The 22,745-nt window shown below is 39.8% G+C and overlaps 1 pseudogene; it reads right to left on the bottom strand.

The window, feature by feature from the left end:
* Positions 1 to 16,079: 16,079 nt before the first annotated feature.
* Positions 16,080 to 16,829, bottom strand: LOC122477818 (annotated as a pseudogene).
* Positions 16,830 to 22,745: the final 5,916 nt, after the last annotated feature.

Here is a 22,745-nt window from a genome sequence, read left to right as displayed (position 1 = left end):
TGCTTATACTTGTTATCATACATGAAATCACTCCTGCATTCGGAAATATATCCTTCTTGATCATACTGTATAGTGCTTTAAATATGCTGCTGGATTTGGTTTGCTGGTATTTTGTTGAGGAGTTTTTCAGTGATATTAATTTGGGATATTAGTCTGTAGTTTTCTTATAGGATCTTGGTTTCATTTTCAGGGTAATGCTGACCTCACAGAATGAGTTAGGAAGTATTTTCTGTTTTTTCGAAGAGTTCAAGAAAGATTTGTATTAATGCTTTTTTGTGTGTGTGGGGGGATAATTTATTTATTTATTTTCAATTAAAATTTTTTATTATACTTTTTAATGTTTTATTTTAATTCCAGTTAATTAACATACAGTGTTATATTAGTTTCAGGTGTACAATACACTTAATTCAACAGTTTCATAGATCACCCTGTGCTAATCACAAGTGCACTCCATAATTTCCACAACTATTTAATCCATTATCCTCAACCTCCCCTCTGATAACCATCAGACTGTTCTCTATAATTAAAAGTCTGTTTATTTCTTTGACTCTCATTTTTTTCTTGTTTTGTTTCTTAAATTCCACATGAGTGAAATCATATGGTATTTGTCTTTCTCTGACTTATTTCGCTTAGCATTATACTCTCTAGTTCCATTCATATCCTTGCATCGCTTTTATGGATGAATAATAATGTTATTGATATGTAACATATATTATTTATCCAATAATCAGTGAATGGATACTTCTATAGCTTTGTTATTATAAAAGATGCTGCTAAAAAATAAATTAAATAAATAAATAAAAGATGCTGCTGTAAACGTAAGGGTGCATATGTCCCTTTGAATTAGTGTTTTTGTATTATTTGAGTAAATACCCTGTAGGATGATTGCTAGATCATAAGGTAGTTCTATTTTTAACTTTTTGAGGAACCTCCATGCTGCTTTCCATAGTGGTTCCACCAGTTTGCTTTCCCACCAACAGTTCAAGGGGGTTCCTTTTTCTTCACATCCTCACCAACACCTGTTGTTTCCTGTTTTGTTGATTTTAGCCATACTGACAGGTATGAGATGATATATCATTGGAGTTTCAATTTGCATTTCCCTGATGCTCCGTGATGTTGAGCATCTTTTCATGTGTCTATTGGCCATCTGTATGTCTTCTTTGGAGAAATGTCTGTTCATGTCTTCTGCTTATTTTAATTGGATTATTTTTTGACTCTTGAGTTTTGTTAAGCTCTTTATATATTTTGTATCCTAACCCTTTACTGGATAAGTCATTTGCAAATATATTCTCCCATTCCATAAATTGCCTTTTAGTTTTATTATTTCCTTTCCTGTGAAGAAGCTTTTTATTTTGATGTAGTCCCAATAGTTTATTTCTGCTTTTGTTTCCCTTGCCTCAGGAGACATATCTAGAAAAATGTTGCTGTGGCCAATGTCAGAAACCTTACTGCCTGTGCTCTTTTCAAGCATTTTTATGGTTTCAGGTCTCAAATTTAGATTTTTAATCCAATTAGGGTTTATTTTTGTATATGGTGTAAGAAACTCATCCAATTTCATTCCCTTGCATCTTGCTGTCCAGTTTCCCAGCACCATTTGTTGAAGAGACTGTTCTTTTCCATTGGATATTCTTTCTTACATTTTCAAAGATTAATTGACCATCTAGATGTGAATTCATTTCTGTGTTTCCTATTCTGTTCCATTGATCTCTGTGTCTATTTTTGTGCCAATACCATACGGTTTGATTACTACAGCTTTCTAATTCTAGAATTGTGATGCCTCCAGCTTTGTTATTCTTTCTCAAGATTGCTGGGATGCCTGTTGGCTCAAGTGTCTGACCCTTTTTAAAAAATTTTTAAAATGTTTATTTCTGAGAGAGAGAGAGAGAGAGAGAGAGAGAGAGAGAGATTGCATCAGTGGAGGAAGACAGAGTGAGAGAGAGGGAGATACAGAATCCAAAGTAGGCTGCTGGCTCTGAACTGTCAGCACAAAGCCTGATATGGGGCTCAAACTCATGAACGGTGAGATAATGACCTGAGCTGAAGTTGGACACTTAGCCAACTGAGCCACCCAGGCGCCCCTCAGGCGTCTGACTCTTGATTTAAGCTCCTGTCATGGTTTCACAGTTGTGTGATCAAGCCACACACCATGTCCCCACACGGGGCATGAAGCCTGCTTGAGATTCTCTCCTTCCCTCTCCTTCCACCCCTCCCAAGCACTGTCTCTTTCTCTCTATCTCACTCAAAACAATTTTTTTTTAATGATTGCTTTTGGCTATTCAGAGTGTTTTGTGGTTCCATACAAATTTTAGGATTTTTTGTTCTAGTTATGTGGAAAATGCTGTTCGTATTTTGATAGGGATTGCATTAAATGTGTAGATTGTTTTGGGTAGTATAGACATTTTATCAATATTTGTTCTTCCAATCCATGAGCATGGAATGTCTTTCCCTTTCCTTGTGATGTCTTCAATTTCTTTCAGCAGTGATTTATTGTTTTCAGAGTATAGGCCTTTTACCTCTCTGGTTAAGTTTATTCCTTGGTATCTTATTACTTTGGGTGCACTTGTAAATGGCATTTATTTTAGACCTAGATTCTTTTAACAAGAAGACCAAAACACACTCAACAACTAGTTTTCTTATTTTTTGTTTGTTTGTTTTTCTCTTTCTTCTCTTTCTTCTTTTCTTTTCTGGACAAAATGATTAGATGGAGAAATTCATCTGAAAAGAAAGAACAGGAGGTGGAACTCATGGCCAGGGATTTAATCAATACAGATATAAGTAAGATGTCTGAATTAGAATTTAAAACAAGAATTATACAGATACTAGGTGGGCATGAAAAAAGCATAGAAGGCACAAGAGTATCCCTTTCTATAGAGATAAAAAAAAAAACTAAAATCTTGCAGTGCAGTGTCCCTTGTCCACCAGAACCTGGTACTTCAAGAGAGTGTGTGTGTTGCTTATGCCCTGTTATTGTGTCTGAGTCACTTTTCCCTTCAGTGCAGTTGTCTGCACTGACTCTGTGCCTGTTGTGAACTGCGCTTTCTCTTTGAGGTGGTAGTGAGATACAGGCAGGCAAGCTCTGGGGAGGTTGTACTCAGCATGAAACTTGGGAGCAGGATGGAAGTGTTAGCAAAATGTGTGCTGGGCCACTAGACCTATGCCAGATCCTTTCAAGTGCTACAGTGGCTGGGGGCTTCATGCTGGGGTGGCCAGGTATTTGTGGCTGTGGGTGTTACATGACTGTGGCTGGGGGCATGGTGTGGTGGTTTAACCCAATGTGATAGCTGGGCCCCTCATGGAACTGTGGGCAGGGGTGTGTGATTTGGTGAGTTATGCAAGGGCCCCTGGGGGCACCTGGCTGTCATGGTGTATGATGGCGACCAGGGGTACATGGCTGGGCAAGACACACAAGGGTATCTCAGGGTGCACATCTAAGTGAGGTACGTTGGATGTGTGTGGCACTGAGTGGCAGCTATGCACCTGGTGGCTGCTAGGGGTGCTTGCTAAGCTTTAACCAAATTTGCCCTGAGCCCAAGGCCAAGGCCTGCAGGCTTGGAGTGGATGAGTCCTCGGGAGAACTCCTGGGGGGCATTCTGTTAAGGGGTTAGGTAGCAAGGGTGTGTGTAACCCTGCCTTCTGCAGGTGTCTTTTGCTTATGCTGGGGGGGGGTGTGGGAAGAAAATGGCACCTACTACTTCCCTCATTTTTGGGGAAGACCCCAACAGGCTCTGGAATCAGTTTGAACAGGTCTGTTTCCCCTTTGTCTTGCAGGGGTTATGTAAACTTCTGTTGTATGCCTCTTTGTAGGATGCTGTCTCTTTTTTTTTTTAAATGAAATTTATTGACAAATTGGTTTCCATACAACACCCAGTGCTCATCCTAAAAGGTGCCCTCCTCAATACCCATCACCCACCCTCTCCTCCCTCCCACCCCCCATCAACCCTCAGTTTGTTCTCAGTTTTTAACAGTCTCTTATGCTTTGGCTCTCTCCCATTCTAACCTCTTTTTTTTTCCCTTCCCCTCCCCCATGGGTTCCTGTTAAGTTTCTCAGGATCCACATAAGAGTGAAACCATATGGCATCTGTCTTTCTCTGTATGGCTTATTTCACGTAGCATCAAACTCTCCAGTTCCATCCACGTTGCTACAAAAGGCCATATTTCATTTTTTCTCATTGCCACGTAATATTCCATTGTGTATATAAACCACAATTTCTTTATCCATTCATCAGTTGATGGACATTTAGGCTCTTTCCATAATTTGGCTATTGTTGAGAGTGCTGCTATGAACATTGGGGTACAAGTGGCCCTATGCATCAGTGCTCCTGTATCCTTTGGATAAATTCCTAGCAGTGCTATTGCTGGGTCATAGGGTAGGTCTATTTTTAATTTTCTGAGGAACCTCCACACTGCTTTCCAGAGCGGCTGCACCAATTTGCATTCCCACCAACAGTGCAAGAGGGTTCCCGTTTCTCCACATCCTCGCCAGCATCTATAGTCTCCTGATTTGTTCATTTTGGCCACTCTGACTGGCGTGAGGTGATACCTGAGTGTGGTTTTGATTTGTATTTCCCTGATAAGGAGCGACGCTGAACATCTTTTCATGTGCCTGTTGGCCATCCGGATGTCTTCTTTAGAGAAGTGTCTATTCATGTTTTCTGCCCATTTCTTCACTGGGTTCTTTGTTTTTCGGGTGTGGAGTTTGGTGAGCTCTTTATAGATTTTGGATACTAGCCCTTTGTCAGATATGTCATTTGTGAATATCTTTTCCCATTCCGTTGGTTGCCTTTTAGTTTTGTTGGTTGTTTCCTTTGCTGTGCAGAAGCTTTTTTTCTTCATAAGGTCCCAGTAATTCACTTTTGCTTTTAATTCCCTTGCCTTTGGGGATGTGTCGAGTAAGAGATTGCTACGGCTGAGGTCAGAGAGGTCTTTTCCTGCTTTCTCCTCTAAGGTTTTGATGGTTTCCTGTCTCACATTTAGGTCCTTTATCCATTTTGAGTTTATTTTTGTGAATGGTGTGAGAAAGTGGTCTAGTTTCAACCTTCTGCATGTTGCTGTCCAGTTCTCCCAGCACCATTTGTTAAAGAGGCTGTCTTTTTTCCATTGGATGTTCTTTCCTGCTTTGTCAAAGATGAGTTGGCCATACGTTTGTGGGTCTAGTTCTGGGGTTTCTATTCTATTCCATTGGTCTATGTGTCTGTTTTGGTGCCAATACCATGCTGTCTTGATGATGACAGCTTTGTAGTAGAGGCTAAAGTCTGGGATTGTGATGCCTCCTGCTTTGGTCTTCTTCTTCAAAATTCCTTTGGCTATTCGGGGCCTTTTGTGGTTCCATATGAATTTTAGGATTGCTTGTTCTAGTTTCGAGAAGAATGCTGGTGCAATTTTGATTGGGATTGCATTGAATGTGTAGATAGCTTTGGGTAGTATTGACATTTTGACAATATTTATTTTTCCAATCCATGAGCAGGGAATGTCTTTCCATTTCTTTATATCTTCTTCAATTACCTTCATAAGCTTTCTATAGTTTTCAGCATACAGATCCTTTACATCTTTGGTTAGATTTATTCCTAGGTATTTTGTGCTTCTTGGTGCAATTGTGAATGGGATCAGTTTCTTTATTTGTCTTTCTGTTGCTTCATTGTTAGTGTATAAGAATGCAACTGATTTCTGTACATTGATTTTGTATCCTGCAACTTTGCTGAATTCATGTATCAGTTCTAGCAGACTTTTGGTGGAGTCTATCGGATTTTCCATGTATAATATCATGTCATCTGCAAAAAGCGAAAGCTTGACTTCATCTTTGCCAATTTTGATGCCTTTGATTTCCTTTTGTTGTCTGATTGCTGATGCTAGAACTTCCAGCACTATGTTAAACAGCAGTGGTGAGAGTGGGAATCCTTGTCGTGTTCCTGATCTCAGGGAAAAAGCTCTCAGTTTTTCCCCGTTGAGGATGATGTTAGCTGTGGGCTTTTCATAAATGGCTTTTATGATCTTTAAGTATGTTCCTTCTATCCCGACTTTCTCAAGGGTTTTTATTAAGAAAGGGTGCTGGATTTTGTCGAAGGCCTTTTCTGCATCGATTGACAGGATCATATGGTTCTTCTCTCTTTTTTTGTTAATGTGATGTATCACGTTGATTGATTTGCGAATGTTGAACCAGCCCTGCATCCCAGGAATGAATCCCACTTGATCATGGTGAATCATTCTTTTTATATGCCGTTGAATTCGATTTGCTAGTATCTTATTGAGAATTTTTGCATCCATATTCATCAGGGATATTGGCCTGTAGTTCTCTTTTTTTACTGGGTCTCTGTCTGGTTTAGGAATCAAAGTAATACTGGCTTCATAGAATGAGTCTGGAAGTTTTCCTTCCCTTTCTATTTCTTGGAATAGCTTGAGAAGGATAGGTATTATCTCTGCTTTAAACGTCTGGTAGAACTCCCCTGGGAAGCCATCTGGTCCTGGACTCTTATTTGTTGGGAGATTTTTGATAACCGATTCAATTTCTTCGCTGGTTATGGGTCTGTTCAAGCTTTCTATTTCCTCCTGATTGAGTTTTGGAAGAGTGTGGGTGTTCAGGAATTTGTCCATTTCTTCCAGGTTGTCCAATTTGTTGGCATATAAGTTTTCATAGTATTCCCTGATAATTGTTTGTATCTCTGAGGGATTGGTTGTAATAATTCCATTTTCATTCATGATTTTATTTATTTGGGTCATCTCCCTTTTCTTTTTGAGAAGCCTGGCTAGAGGTTTGTCAATTTTGTTTATTTTTTCAAAAAACCAACTCTTGGTTTCGTTGATCTGCTCTACAGTTTTTTTAGTTTCTATATTGTTTATTTCTGCTCTGATCTTTATTATTTCTCTTCTTCTGCTGGGCTTAGGCTGCCTTTGCTGTTCTGCTTCTAGTTCCTTTAGGTGTGCTGTTAGATTTTGTATTTGGGATTTTTCTTGTTTCTTGAGATAGGCCTGGATTGCAATGTATTTTCCTCTCAGGACTGCCTTTGCTGTGTCCCAAAGCGTTTGGATTGTTGTATTTTCATTTTCATTTGTTTCCATATATTTTTTAATTTCTTCTCTAATTGCCTGGTTGACCCACTCATTCGTTAGTAGGGTGTTCTTTAACCTCCATGCTTTTGGAGGTTTTCCAGACTTTTTTCTGTGGTTGATTTCAAGCTTCATAGCATTGTGGTCTGAAAGTAAGCATGGTATAATTTCAATTCTTGTAAACTTATGAAGGGCTGTTTTGTGACCCAGTATATGATCTATCTTGGAGAATGTTCCATGTGCACTCGAGAAGAAAGTATATTCTGTTGCTTTGGGATGCAGAGTTCTAAATAGATCTGTCAAGTCCATCTCATCCAATGTCTCATTCAGGGCCCTTGTTTCTTTATTGACCGTGTGTCTAGATGATCTATCCATTTCTGTAAGTGGTGTATTAAAGTCCCCTGCAATTACCACATTCTTATCGAATAAGGTTGCTTATGTTTATGAGTAATTGTTTTATATATTTGGGGGCTCCGGTATTCGGTGCATAGACATTTATAATTGTTAGCTCTTCCTGATGGATAGACGCTGTAGCTATTATATAATGTCCTTCTTCATCTCTTGTTACAGCCTTTAATTTAAAGTCTAGTTTGTCTGATATAAGTATGGCTACTCCAGCTTTCTTTTGGCTTCCAGTCGCATGATAAATAGTTCTCCATCCCCTCACTCTCAATCTAAAGGTGTCCTCAGGTCTAAAATGAGTCTCTTGTAGACAGCAAATAGATGGGTCTTGTTTTTTTATCCATTCTGATACCCTATGTCTTTTGGTTGGCGCATTTAATCCATTTACATTCAGTGTTATTATAGAAAGATACGGGTTTAGAGTCATTGTGATGTCTGTATGTTTTGTGCTTATAGTGATGTCTCTGGGACTTTGTCTCACAGGGTCCCCCTTAGGATCTCTTGTAGGGCTGGTTTAGTGGTGACAAATTCCTTCAGTTTTTGTTTGTTTGGGAAGACCTTTATCTCTCCTTCTATTCTAAATGACAGACTTGCTGGATAAAGGATTCTTGGCTGCATATTTTTTCTGTCTAGCACCCTGAAAATCTCGTGCCAATTCTTTCTGGCCTGCCAAGTTTCAAAAGAGAGATCAGTCACGAGTCTTATAGGTCTCCCTTTATATGTGAGGGCACGTTTACCCCTTGCTGCTTTCAGAATTTTCTCTTTATCCTTGTATTTTGCCAGTTTCACTATGATATGTCGTGCAGAAGATCGATTCAAGTTACGTCTGAAGGGAGTTCTCTGTGCCTCTTGGATTTCAATGCCTTTTTCCTTCCCCAGTTCAGGGAAGTTCTCAGCTATGATTTCTTCAAGTACCCCTTCAGCACCTTTCCCTCTCTCTTCCTCCTCTGGGATACCAATTATGCGTATATTATTTCTTTTTAGTGTATCACTTAGTTCTCTAATTTTCCCCTCATACTCCTGGATTTTTTTATCTCTCTTTTTCTCAGCTTCCTCTTTTTCCATAACTTTATCTTCTAGTTCACCTATTCTCTCCTCTGCCTCTTCAAGCCGAGCTGTGGTGGTTTCCATTTTGTTATGCATTTCGTTTAAAGCGTTTTTCAGCTCCTCGTGACTGTTCCTTAGTCCCTTGATCTCTGTAGCAAGAGATTCTCTGCTGTCCTGTATACTGTTTTCAAGCCCAGCGATTAATTTTATGACTATTATTCTAAATTCACTTTCTGTTATATTATTTAAATCCTTTTTGATCAGCTCATTAGCTGTTGTTATTTCCTGGAGATTCTTCTGAGGGGAATTCTTCCGCTTGGTCATTTTGGATAGTCCCTGGCGTGGTGAGGACCTGCAGGGCACTTCCCCTGTGCTGTGGTGTATAACTGGAGTTGGTGGGCGGGGCCGCAGTCAGACCTGATGTCTGCCCCCAGCCCACCGCTGGGGCCACAGTCAGACTGGTGTGTGCCTTCTCTTCCCCTCTCCTAGGGTCAGGATTCACTGTGGGGTGGGGTGGCTCGTCTGGGCTACTTGCACCCTGCCAGGCTTGTGATGCTGGGGATCTGGCGTATTAGCTGGGGTGGGTAGGCAAGGTGTACGGGGGCAGGAGGGGCAGGCTTAGATCGCTTCTCCTTAGGTGATCCACTTCAGGAGGGGCCCTGTGGCAGCGGGAGGGAGTCAGATCCGCTGCCAGAGGTTTGGCTCCGCAGAAGCGCAGAGTTGGGTGTTTGTGCGGAGCGAGCAAGTTCCCTGGCAGGAACTGGTTCCCTTTGGGATTTTGGCTGGGGGATGGGCGGGGGAGATGGTGCTGGCGAGCGCCTTTGTTCCCCACCAAACTGAGCTCTGTTGTCAGGGGGCTCAGCAGCTCTCCCTCCCTTTGTCCTCCAGCCTTCCTGCTTTCCGAGCAGAGCTGTTAACTTATGACATCCCAGACTCTAAGTTGCGCTTGTTGTGGGAACACAGTCTGTCAGGCCCCTCCACTTTTTGCCAGCCAGACTCGGGGGCTCTGCTTGGCCGGCGAGCCGCCCCTCCTCCCCGGCTGCCTCCCGCCAGTCCGTGGAGCGCGCACCGCCTCGCCCCCCTCCTACCCTCTTCCGTGGGCCTCTCGTCTGCGTTTGGCTCCGGCGACTCCGTTCTGCTAATCTTCTGGCGGTTTTCTGGGTTATTTAGGCAGGTGTAGATGGAATCTAAGTGATCAGCAGGACGTGCGGTGAGCCCAGCGTCCTCCTAAGCCGCCATCTTGCCGCAACTCTCGGATGCTGTCTCTTTAAGGCTAGTGACACAGCTATCACTTGCCCTCTGGGTTCACATTGCTGAGTCAGCTGACCTCCAATGCTCCTGGTTCCAAGTCCCACTGGTGTTTACAAACTCATGGTATTCAGCCCTTCTGGTTCTTAAAGCCAAAGGCTACAGGGATTAGTCTTCCTTGTGTGTCTTTTCTGGTGCAAGTGCCAATTTCTCTGCCCTCTCCTTGCATGCAGCTCCCTCCCTCTTGTGGGCAGGCTTGCTCCACCTTTCTGACCTCCCGAACCTTTCTGATGTAGCTGCTTCTCTGTATTTTTTTGTGGAGTTTGTTCTGCTAGTGTTCGGATCACTTTCCAGTTTATTGACTTAGATGTGGATGATATCTAGTTGAAAATGTGGGATGGGATGAGCTCAGGGTCCTCCTACTCTGCCATCTTCCCAAGTTCCTCTTTGTGTTAATATTTTAAAGGTTTGGTAGAATTCACCAGTCAAGGCATCTGGTCCTGTGCTTTTACCTTTGGGGAAGTTTTTGATTAGTAATTACATCTCTTTGCTTGTTGTAGGTCTGTTCAGATTTTCTATTTCTCAAGTTAGTTTTGGTGGCTTGTTTCTAGGGATATGTATATTTCACCTAGGTTGTCTGGCTGGCATGCATTTCTTCATAGGATTTTCTTATAATCTTTTTTATTTCTGTAAGGTCAGTAGTAATGCCTTACTTTCATTTCTGATTTTAGTTATTTGCATCTTTTTTCTGTTTTTTACTTGGTCACTCTAGCTAAAAGTTTGTCAATTTTGTTGATTATTTCAAAAAAACAACTCTTGAGTTCATTGATTCCCTCTCTAATTTTTCTATTATTTCATCCTTTTATACTCTAATATTTACTATTTCCTTTGTACTACTAGCTATGGTTTGCTTGTTTTTAGTTCTTCAAGGTGTCAAGTTAGGTTATGGATTTGAGGTATTCTTTTTTTTGGTGGGCATTTATAACTATAAATTTCCTGATGAGAACTGCCTTTGCAATGTATGATAGATTTTCATATGTTGTATTTTCCTTTCCATTTATTTCCATTATCCAATTTCTCTTATGATCTCTTCTTTCATCCATTAGTTGTTTAAGTGTGCATTGATTAATTGCAACATATTTGTCAACTTTCCATTTTTCTCCTATTGATGATTTCTACTTTCATTCTATTGTAGTTGAAGAAGATACTTTGTGTGATTTCAATCTTTGAAAATATATTGACACTTGTTTTGTAGACTAAAATATGGTCTGTCCTGGAAAATGTTCCACGTACTTGAAAAGAATAAGCATTTGACTGTTGTTAGGTAGAATATTCTGGACACTACATGGATTCTCTTACATACAGATTTTTTAAAATAAATGAAGTACAGTACTGAAAATATATTTTCCTTATGATTTTCTTAAAAACATTTTCTTTTCTCTACTTTATTGTAATAGTATAGTATATTACACATATACAAAGTTAATCAGCTGTCTATGTTATTGGTAAGGCTTCCAATCAATAGTAGGCTATTAGTAGATAAGTTTTGGGGAATTCAAAAGTTATAAGTGGGTTTTCAACCGTGTGAGGGATCAGCATCCCAACGCTGCGTTCTTCAAGTGTCAACTATATCTCTGTTAGGTCTAGTTCATTTATAATATTGTTCAAATTCTCGGTTTCTTTCTTGTCCTTCTTTATCATTGTTCCATCCATAATTAAAAGTGTAGTATTGAAGTCTCCAGCTATTATTCTAGGACTATTTTTGAGTATATAATTTTAATAACTTTTGGTAGATTAACCCTTTTATCAATATATAATATCTTTGTTTCTTGTCGCAATTTTTGACTTAGTCCATTTTATCTGATATTATTATAGCCAGCTCTCTTTTTATTACTATTTATGTGGAATAGCAATTTAAACCTTTTTGCTTTTAATCTATTCTTTCCTTTGGATTTAAAGTATATCTCTTATAGACAATACATAGTTGGATTATGTTTCTTGTATCCATTCTGTCCATCTCTGCCTTTAATTCAAGAGTGTAATGCATTTTACTTTTAAAGTAATTACTGGTAATGAAGTTCTACCATTTTGCTATTTGTTTTCTGTATATCTTATACTTTTTGTTCATCCTTTCCTCCATTTCTGTCTTCTTTTTGTCTAATTGATTTTTTAATATAATACTGTTTTATCCCTTTCTTACTTCTTTTTCTGCATATTTAAAAGTTATTTTCTTGATTAGCCTGGAGATTACAATTAACATCTTAAATTTATAACAATCTAGTTTGAATTAATACCAACTTAGCTTCAGTATTACATAAGAGCTCTGTTCCTATATAGCTCTGTTGTTGCCCCTTTATGTTGTTATTGTCACACATTACATCTTTGTACATTGTATTCCCATCAACAAATTTACAGTTATCATTTTATATATTAATCTTTTGAAAAATGTAGAAAAAATAAGAGTTACAAACCAATAATACAGCAATACTAGCTTTTATATTTACCTACTGTATTAGATTCTTAGGGCTGCCATAACAAATTACAACAAACTGTGTGGCTTGAAACAATAGAAATGTATTCTCTCACAGTCCTGGTGGCTGGAAGTCTGAAATCTGGTGTCAGCAGTGTTGGTTCCCTCTGAGGGCTCTGGGGGAAAGGGACAAAGAGCTAGAGTGGTTCATGAGACTCTTGCTCCATCTGCCAATCACATTCACCTGGATTCCACAGAGAGTTTTGGACTACTAGACTAGAAGTACATATTAAGGGCAAGAGAAGTCACATGCAGGGTTTCTTCCTAATAATTTGCCCATTTCTGGCTTACAAGGGGCTGTGGAGAATGAGAAGACAGTGGTGTGTGTGCACTCAAGAGAAAAACACACTCATCTCATTGGGATATATAAAACGTGTAAAGCAGAGAGAGATGGAGTATGATGGAGGGTCTCTGCATTCCTGTGGAATGAGGAAATTTGTGAGCTAATGTTAAGTGTATGGGTCTGGAGAATTTCCATAGGAACCACAGCCCTTCTTCCTCCTTGCACTGCCCAGCAATATATAATATATATAATGCACATGTGTGTGTATTGGGTAGAGAGGTGGTTAGAGAAAAAATTTTCTTCCACCTTGTTACACCAAACTATCCACATTTAGAACCATCTCCTGTTCATTGCAATGTTGTTTTGACATAATCCTACTGCTACAAAAACACAATCAGGATGGTCCTGGGGCACAATGGCAGACTAATAGGGACTAGTGGTTTGATCTTTCCTCTTAGCCCATAGAATTTCTAGGCATACCCAACCTTATATAAAGCATATATCATTCCAGTAAGATACAATAAAATATGCTGTAGTAAAGAAAAAATCAATAATGTCGGGAATTATTTAGGTCCATTGATGCAGAAACAAAGGACACCAAATGAATTGCTCAGCACAAGTGGCTGTATCTCTCTTCATGCTTTTATGTCTACTTTCTCCAGAGTGTCAATCCCAAAGCTTGTGACTACACAGTACCCATTCCTGAAAAGACAAAACAGAGGGCCATCTGGACCCTGGGAATCTTGGAGTTAGTCACTTTAGCTGTGAATAGGCATAGACTGAGACAAAGCTCTCACCTGAAGTATTTGGTTACACATTCCACGTGCATGTAATCCCAACAGGTTTGTCATGAAGGATTTTCTAAAATGAAGTCATCCTAGTCACCTGGAGATGACTGGCAGACCCATGCCATCTAATGATTTTGCCACAGCCTCACTGACAGCTTCAAAAACAGCAGTATCTTCAGTTGGGTAGGTCAGGGTCTAAAAAAAGGAAAAAAGAAATTAGACTCAATCTAATGCTCATTTCCAATCTCACTTACCCACCTTAGTACAATAAAGCTCTATCAGACTTACCAGCTGAGGTGCCAGCAGCAGTAGCATCAGCAAAACAAGGCATGATTACAGTAAGGCACAATATATAGATAGTGCCAGAAAAGAATCCTGGCAGATACAGCTGAACTGTTATTTTGGTAAAAAATAGTGCAAGTAATAATCTTCCTTATAGTCTGTAGCCCATCCTCCACACCCATTCTTTAGATTATTCCTTCTAACAGACATTATTTAAGAATTTGATACATTTATGGTGTGTAGGAATCCATTTGCATCTTCTTATCTGACCCAACCCCCCTCCCATCTTGCTTTCTCTGATATTTTTTTCTGTCACACTCCCAGGGTGAGATAAAAGCACTAGGTTCAAGGTCAGTTTTCTGCTTACTGAACATAAAAGCACTCAAATCCACAAAGATGAGAAAGTGATAAAAAGTGTTTAATTAGGCAACAATTCATTGTGTAGGGACACCATCTTTTCCCTCCACATTAACTCTAGTGGCAAAAAGCTCTACTTGCAAATGAAATATGGATGGATAGATTGAGAGGTATATGCAATTGAGGGTGGGGTGTATGTGTATGTATGCAGATACATATAGAAGTATATAAACACTCTGGTTTCTAAGTTTGTTTAAAACTTTATAGGGTGATAAGAAATAATCTATTATCTGTGGAACTCCATTTATATCTGTTGAACAAATGAGCAAAAGGAGAAGACATGGAGATATGGATCTCTGGGGAAAGTCACAGTAAAATAGGGTTAATAGAGGAGCACTTCAAGAATGTTGGAGCAAAGACCTCCAAAAATCACTCCTCAAAAAATCTATGAGGATGGTGGCAAAAATATATATATATGAACTTTTTCAGAACTCTGGAATTAACCAGAAGTTTCCAACAATCCAAGGAGGATTTATTCAAGAAAAATGGATGAACCTCTATGAGAACAGTGAGCTTTGGGGCATTTTAACTTGTCCTATTCCAATCCCCCTCTCCTCAGATCCTCAGTAGCCTTGAAAAATAACAGCCTCACAACTCTAGTAGTTTTGCACATTGGTAGTCTAGCAGCCCCTGAAGGGGGGGCAGACTGAGTTTGAGGTTCCCAAAAAGTTCCATTCCTAGAGAAGTGTCACAATTTGACCTTTCTGGCAGTTCTTGGAAACAACCATTCACATGACCTTATTTAACATGACTCAGATCTCACCCTATGCAAAAAGTTCTTTTTGTTTTGACAGACCTTACTTTTAAGAGAAGTTTTTGGATTTAGAGAAAAATTGGAGTTAAGTACAGTGAATTGCCATATACTGCCATTCTTTCCTCTCCTTATGCCACAGTTTTCCTCTATTAGTAACATCTTGTATTAGTGGTGCAGATTTTACAATTGAGAAACAATATTGATATGTCACTATTAACTAAAGTCCATAGTTTACATAAGGGTTCACTCTTTCAGTTGAACATTCTATGGATTTTGAAAAATAAGGGGTACCTGGATGGCTCAGTCAGTTCGTCTGACTCTTGATTTCAGCTCAGGTCATGATCTCATGGTTCATGGGACTGAGCCTAAATTGGGCTCTGCACTGACAGCATAGAGCCGGCTTGGGATTCTCTCTCCGTCTCTCTCTCCCCCTCCCTTGCTCATGTTCTCTCTCTCTCTCAAAATAAATAAACATTAAAATAAAGAAAAATACATAATGTCATGTATCTACCACTGCAGTATCATACAGAAGAATTTCATTGTTTTAAAACTCTCTTGACCTTGATATATTCATCCCCCCTCCCTTTTTCTGAACTGATGGCAATCATTACTCTTTTTACTGTCTGTTTCAGTTTTGCCTTTTGCTGAACGTCATATGCATGGAATCCTATGGTATGTAGCCTTTCAGATTAGCTTCTTCCATTTCCATTTAAGTTTCCTCCATGTCTTTTCATGATTGATCTCATTTCTTTTTATTGCTGAATAATACACCATTGTACACATGTAGCAGAGCTATCCATTTATCTATTAAATGATATCTTGGTTGCTTTCAAGTTTGGGCAATGATGAATAAAGTTTCTATAAGCATTAATGTGCAGGGTTTTGTGTGGCTATAACTTTCCAACTCATTTAAATAAATAAGGAGTGTGATTGCTGAATTGTATGGTAAAAGTATATTTAGCTTGTAAGAAACTTAGACTTTAGGTTTAGTGGGAAAAATATATATATGAACAGACACCTCACCAAAGAAGGAATATACATATACATAAGCATTGAAAGATGTTCCACATCATATGTCATTAAAATAATGAGATACCACTGCACACCTATTGGCTATAGTAATGTCCCAAGCATGGTCACATCAGTATCAATGTCAAAGCATGCTCAGATTTCTGGATTAGTGCTACTTTTCCCACCACTCTCTTATATTCCAGAAGGGTCTCACAGTCAGCGGGTAACTCTCCCCTCCCCATGCCCACCAAACCCTGGTAAATCTGAAGTGCCTTTTTACAGCCCTTCCTTCTTGGCCCCCTTCTTCTGGAAGGCAATCAAGACGTTTAAAGTTCTTTTGGACCTTTTTCTTCTTCTCATCACTCATCTTGTTCTTCTCAATCAGCTTGGTGATCTGGGTCATTTCTACTGCTGGGAAGTCCTCACCTTGGTCTAAGGCCTTTCCCCACGATCTTTGGGTATTTCTCTGCCCACTTCTCAATGTCCTTCACACTTGTGAGTTTGTCGTGCCCCTGCTTAAAGAAGGAAGGTTGGGCCTCCATGCCTGAGGCCCTGATAAACTCCCCAGCAAGGGTGCCATATGCAGGTAGACAACCAGGTATACCTAGGCAGACTCCTTGCCCTTTTAGCCAGCATTAGATGTTCCAACCTTAACTGCCTCACCATGGTGAGGGTGATGGTTTCTCAAAGTCCCCATCCTGGAAGAGGTAGAAGACTTAGTAGTTCACTTTGCCAGATTGTATTTCTCAGATCCACATTCAGCTTATCACCATTATCTGAGATCCCTACCTCTGCCACCAAGAGATCAACACTGGAGGCTGACTTTTCAGCCAAACTCTTGAACTCGTCCTGCTGCTCACTATAGGGATACTGGGTGTTCACTAATATGAATTTACTTTTGGTAATGACCTTGTAGAAAGTGACTGTATCCAGGGGAAGGGCACCCTTGGTGTGCAGGCTGATGTCTTCATGCAGAGCAGAGAGGAGCAGGAGTGACAGGAGAAGGGGAAACAGTGAGGAAGAGAGAAAAGCAGGGAGGGGTGGGGAGTGGGAGGGGGGCATGCCAACAGCCATAAAGTGGGATTCTGGCAGTAGTAGCTAGGAGGAGGAAGGCTGTAGTGGGAAAAACTCAGACAACCAGGGCCAGGTCAGATGTGCATGTGTACCTCTGTTCATATATTTTGCCATTTTTAATTGTTTTGTTTTTGTTGTTGAATCTTAATTGTTCTTTGTGTGCTTTGGGTACAAGTCATTTATCTAATATGTATTTTTCAAATATTTCCTTCCAGTTTGTGGCTTGAATTTACATTCTCTTAACAGAATCTTTTGCAGAACAGAAGTTTTAATTTTAATGAAGTCCAACTTAGCAATTTTTTCTTTCTTAGACCATGATTTGGTGTTATATCTAAGAAGTAATCACAAGGGCATCAGACAGATTTGGTTTAAGATCTGACTACCCACTTACTTGCTATGCTTTGTGACCTCAGGTAAGTCCAGAAACTTTTGTTTTCACAAAGGTAAAATAAAATACTTGTTCAATCCAAGATGAAATAATGTATGAATCTCTAAAACTAAAACAAAATATATGGGGGGGGGGAACTCATCACCAAAGCAAAGGTTACCTAGATTCTCTACATTATCTTCCAGAAGTTTTACAGTTTGTGTTTGACTTCTATATCTGTGATCAATTTTCAATTAACATTTGTGACAGGAATACGGTCTTTGTCTAGATTCATTTCTTTTTGCATGTGGTTGTTCAGTTATTCCAGCATCATTTACTGAAAAGAGTATCCTTTATCCATTTAATTGCCTTTGCATCTTAGTCAAAGATCAGTTGACGATATTTGTGTGGCTCTATTTTGGGGTTCTCTGTTGTATTCCACTGATATCTTGTTTATTCTTGTACCAATATCACATTGTGTTTATTATTGTAGGTTTATTTTTTTTATTTTTTATAATATGAAATTTATAATCAAATTGGTTTCCATACAACACCCAGTGCTCATCCCAAAAGGTGCCCTCCTCAATACTCATCACCCACCCTCCCCTCACTCCCACCTTCCATCAACCCTCAGTTTGTTCTCAGTTTTTAAGAGACTCTTATGTTTTGGCTCCTGCCCTCTCTAACCTCTTTTTTTTTCTCCTTCCCTTCCCCCATGGTCTTCTTTTAAGTTTCTCAGGATCCACATAAGAGTGAAAACATGGTATCTGTCTTTCTCTGTGTGACTTATTTCACTTAGCATAACAATCTCCAGTTCCATCCATGTTGCTACAAAAGGCCATATTTCATTCTTTCCCATTGTCAAGTAGTATTTCATTCTGTATATAAACCAAAATTTCTTTATCGAATCATCAGTTGATGGACATTTAGGCTCTTTCCATAATTTCGCTATTGTTAAAAGTGCTGCTATAAACAATGGGGTACAGACGGATCCTGGGAAGATGGAGGCGTAGGAGGATGCTGGGCTCACCGTGCCTCCTGCTGATCACATAGATTCAACCTACACATGCCTAAATAACCCAGAAAACCACCATAAGACTAGAAGAATGGAGTCTCCAGAGCCAAGCGCAGATGAGAGGCCCACAGAAGAAGGTAGGAAGGGCGGCGAGGCAGTGTGCGCTCCACGGACTGGCGGGAGGGAGCCGGGGTGGAGGGGCGGCCTGCCGGCCAAGCAGAGTTCCCAAGTCTAGCTGGCAAAAGCAGAGGAGCCGGATGGAGTGTGTTCTGACTGCAAGTGGGACTTGACATCTGGAAGGTTATAGGTTAACAGCTCTGCTCAGAGAGCGGGAGGGCTGGAGGACAACGGGAGGGAGAGTTGTTAAGCCCCAGATGACAAAGCTCAGCTTGGTGGGGGAAAAAGGCACTCGCCAGCGCCATCTCCCTCTCCCATCCCCCAGCCCAAATCCAAAAGGGAACCAGTTCCTGCCAGGGAACTTGCTTGCACTGCGCAACACCCAATGCTGTGCTTCCGAAGATCCATCCCTCCGGTGGGTCTGACTCCCTCCCAGTGCTGCAAGGACCCTCCTGAAGTGGATCTCCGAAGGAAAAGCCAGCTGAGCCTGCCCCTCCTGCCCCCGTGCACCTTGCCAATCCACCCCAGCTAATACGCCAGATTAGCTGTGTGCAAGTAGCCCAGATGGGTCACACCACCCCACAGTGAATCCTGCCCCTAGGAGAGGGGAAGAGAAGGCACACACCAGTTTGACTGTGGCCCCAGAGGTGGGCTGGGGGCAGACATCAGGTCTGAACTTTGGCCCTGCCCACCAACCAAGTTATTCAAGACAGCACAGGGAAAGTGTCTGGCAGTTTTCCACAACTCCAGGGACTATCCAAAATGACGAATCGGAAGAATTTCCCTCAGACAAGTGTCCAGGAAATAACAACAGCTAACGAACTGCTCAAAAATGATTTAATAATATAACAGAAAGTGAATTTAGAATAATAGTCATAAAATTAATCGCTGGGCTTGAAAACAGTATAAAGGACAACAGAGAATCTATTGCTCCAGAGATCAAGGGACTAAGGAACAGCCAGGAGGAGCTAAAAAAGGCTTTCAATGAGCTGCAAAATAAAATGGAGACAACCACGGCTCAGATTGAAGAGGCAGAGGAGAGAATAGGTGAACTAGAAGATAAAATTATAGAAAAAGAAGAAGTAGAGAAAAAGAGAGATAAAAAAATCCAGGAGTATGAGGGGAAAATTAGAGAACTAAGTGATGCACTAAAGAGAAATAATCTACACATAATTGGTATTCCAGAGGAGGAAGAGAGAGGGAAAGGTGCTGAAGGTGTACTTGAAGACATCATAGCTGAGAAATTCCCAGATCTGGGGGAGGAAAAAGGCATTGAAATCCAAGAGGCACAGAGAACTCCCTTCAGATGTAACTTGAATCGATCTTCTGCACAACATATCATAGTGAAACTGGGAAATACAAGGATAAAGAGAAAATTCTGAAAGCAGCTAGAGATAAACGTGCTCTAACTTATAAAGGGAAACCTATAAGACTCGTGACCGATCTCTCTACTGAAACTTGGCAGACCAGAAAGGAATGGCAGGAGATCTTCAAAGTGATGAACAGAAAAAAATATGCAGTCGAGAATCCTTAATCCAGCAAGTCTGTCATTCAGAATCGAAGGAGAGATAAAGGTCTTTCCAAACAAAAACTGAAGGAATTCGTCACCACTAAACCAGCCTTACAAGAGATCCTAAGGGGAATCCTGTGAGACAAAGTACCAGAGACATCGCTACAAGCATGAAACCTACGGATATCACAATGACTCTAAACCCATATCTTTCTATAATAACACTGAATGTAAATGGACTAAATGCGCCAACCAAAAGACATAGGGTATCAGAATGGATAAAAAAAACAAGACCCATCTATTTGCTGTCTACAAGAGACTCATTTTAGACCAGAGGACACCTTCAGATTGAGAGTGAGGGGATGGAGAACTATTTATCATGCTACTGGAAGTCAAAAGAAAGCTGGAGTAGCCATACTTCTATCAGACAAACTAGACTTTCAATTAAAGGCTGTAACAAGAGATGAAGAAGGGCATTATATAATAATCACAGGGTCTATCCATCAGGAAGAGCTAACAATTATAAATGTCTATGTGCCGAATACAGGAGCCCCCAAATACATAAAACAGTTACTCACAAACATAAGCAACCTTATTGATAAGAATGTGGTAATTGCAGGGGAATTTAACACCCCACTTACAGAAATGGATAGAGCATCTAGACACACGGTCAATAAAGAAACAAGGGCCCTGAATGAGACATTGGATCAGATGGACTTGACAGATATATTCAGAACTCTGCATCCCAAAGCAACAGAATATACTTTCTTCTCGAGTGCACATGGAACATTCTCCAAGATAGATCACATACTGGGTCACAAAACAGCCCTTCATAAGTATAAAAGAATTGAAATCATACCATGCATACTTTCAGACCACAATGCTATGAAGCTTGAAATCAACCACAGGAAAAAGTCTGGAAAACTTCCAAAAGCATGGAGGTTAAAGAACACCCTACGAAAGAATGAATGGGTCAACCAGGCAATTAGAGAAGAAATTAAAAAATATATGGAAACAAATGAAATGAAAATACAACAATCCAAACGCTTTGGGATGCAGTGAAGGTAGTCCTGAGAGGAAAATACATTGCAATCCAGGCCTATTGCAAGAAACAAGAAAAGTCCCAAATACAAAACCTAACAGCACACCTAAAGGAAATAGAAGCAGAACAGCAAACAAGCCTAAACCCAGCAGAAGGAGAGAAATAATAAAGATCAGAGCAGAAATAAACAATATAGAATCTAAACAACTGTGAGAAGATCAATGAATCCAAGAGTTGGTTTTTTGAAAAAATAAACAAAATTGATAAACCTCTAGCCATGTTTCTCAAAAAGAAAAGGGAGAGGACCAAATAGATGAAATCATGAATCAAAATGGACTTATTACAACCAATCCCTCGGAAATACAAGCAATTATCAGGGAATAATTGAAAAATTATATGAAAAATAATATGAAAATAATTTAAAATAATATATTGAAATAATAATTATGAAAATAATTGAAAAATAATATGAAAAATTATATGCCAACAAATTGGACAACCTGGAAGAAATGGACAAATTCCTAAACACCCACACTCTTCCAAAACTCAATCAGGAGGAAATAGAATGCTTGAACAGACCCATAACCAGCGAAGAAACTGAAGCAGTCATCAAAAATCTCCCAACAAATAAGAGTCCAGGACCACATGGCTTCCCAGGGGAGTTCTACCAGATGTTTAAAGCAGAGATAATCCCTATCCTTCTCAGGCTATTCCAAAAAATAGAAAGGGAAGGAAAACTTCCAGACTCATTCTATGAAGCCATCATTACTTTAATTCCTAAAGGAGACAGAGACCCAGTAAAAAAAAGAGACCTAGAGGCCAATATGCCTGATGAATATGGATGCAAAAATTCTCAATAAGATACTAGCAAATCGAATTCAACAGCTTATAAAAATAATTATTCATCATGATGAAGTGGGATTCATTCCTGGGATGCAGGGCTGGTTCAACATTCACAAATCAATCAATGTGATACATCACATTAATAAAAGAAACGATAAGAACCATATGATCCTGTCAATCATTGCAGAAAAAGCATTTGACATAATTCAACATCACTTCTTAATAAAAACCCTCATGAACTTCGGGATAAAAGGAACATACTTAAACATCATCAAAGCCCTTTATGAAAAGCCCATAGCTACTATCATCCTCAATGGAGGAAAAACTGAGAGCTTTATCCCTGAGATCAGTAACACGACAAGGTTGACCACTCTCACCGCTGTTGTTTAACATAGTGTTGGAAGTGCTAGCATCAGCAATCAGACAACAAAAGGAAATCAAAGGCATCAAAATTGGCAAAGATGAAGTCAAGCTTTCACTTTTTGCAGATGACATGTTATTATACATGGAAAACCTGACAGAATCCACAAAAAGTCTGCTAGAACTGATACATGAATTCAGCAGTCACAGGGTACAAAATCAATGTACAGAAATCAGTTGCATTCTTATACACTAATAATGAAGCAACAGAAAGACAAATAAAGAAACTGATCCCATTCACAATTGCACCAAGAAGCATAACATACCTAGGAATAAACCTAACCAAAGATGTAAAAGATCTGTATGCTGAAAAGTATAGAAAGCTTATGAAGGAAATTGAAGAAGATATAAAGAAATGGAAAAACATTCCGTGCTCATGGATTGAAAGAATAAATATTGTTAAAAGGTCAATACTACCCAAAGCTATCTACACATTCAATGCAATCCCAATCAAAATTGCATCAGCATTCTTCTCAAAACTAGAACAAGCCATCCTAAAATTCACATGGAACCACAAAAGGCCCTGAATAGCCAAAGTAATTTTGAAGAAGACC

The sequence above is a fragment of the Prionailurus bengalensis genome, chromosome X, assembly GCF_016509475.1.
Source record: "Prionailurus bengalensis isolate Pbe53 chromosome X, Fcat_Pben_1.1_paternal_pri, whole genome shotgun sequence".
Lineage (NCBI taxonomy): Eukaryota > Metazoa > Chordata > Mammalia > Carnivora > Felidae > Prionailurus > Prionailurus bengalensis.
Note: the sequence above shows the minus strand (reverse complement) of the source record. Positions and strands in the feature narration are given on the sequence as shown.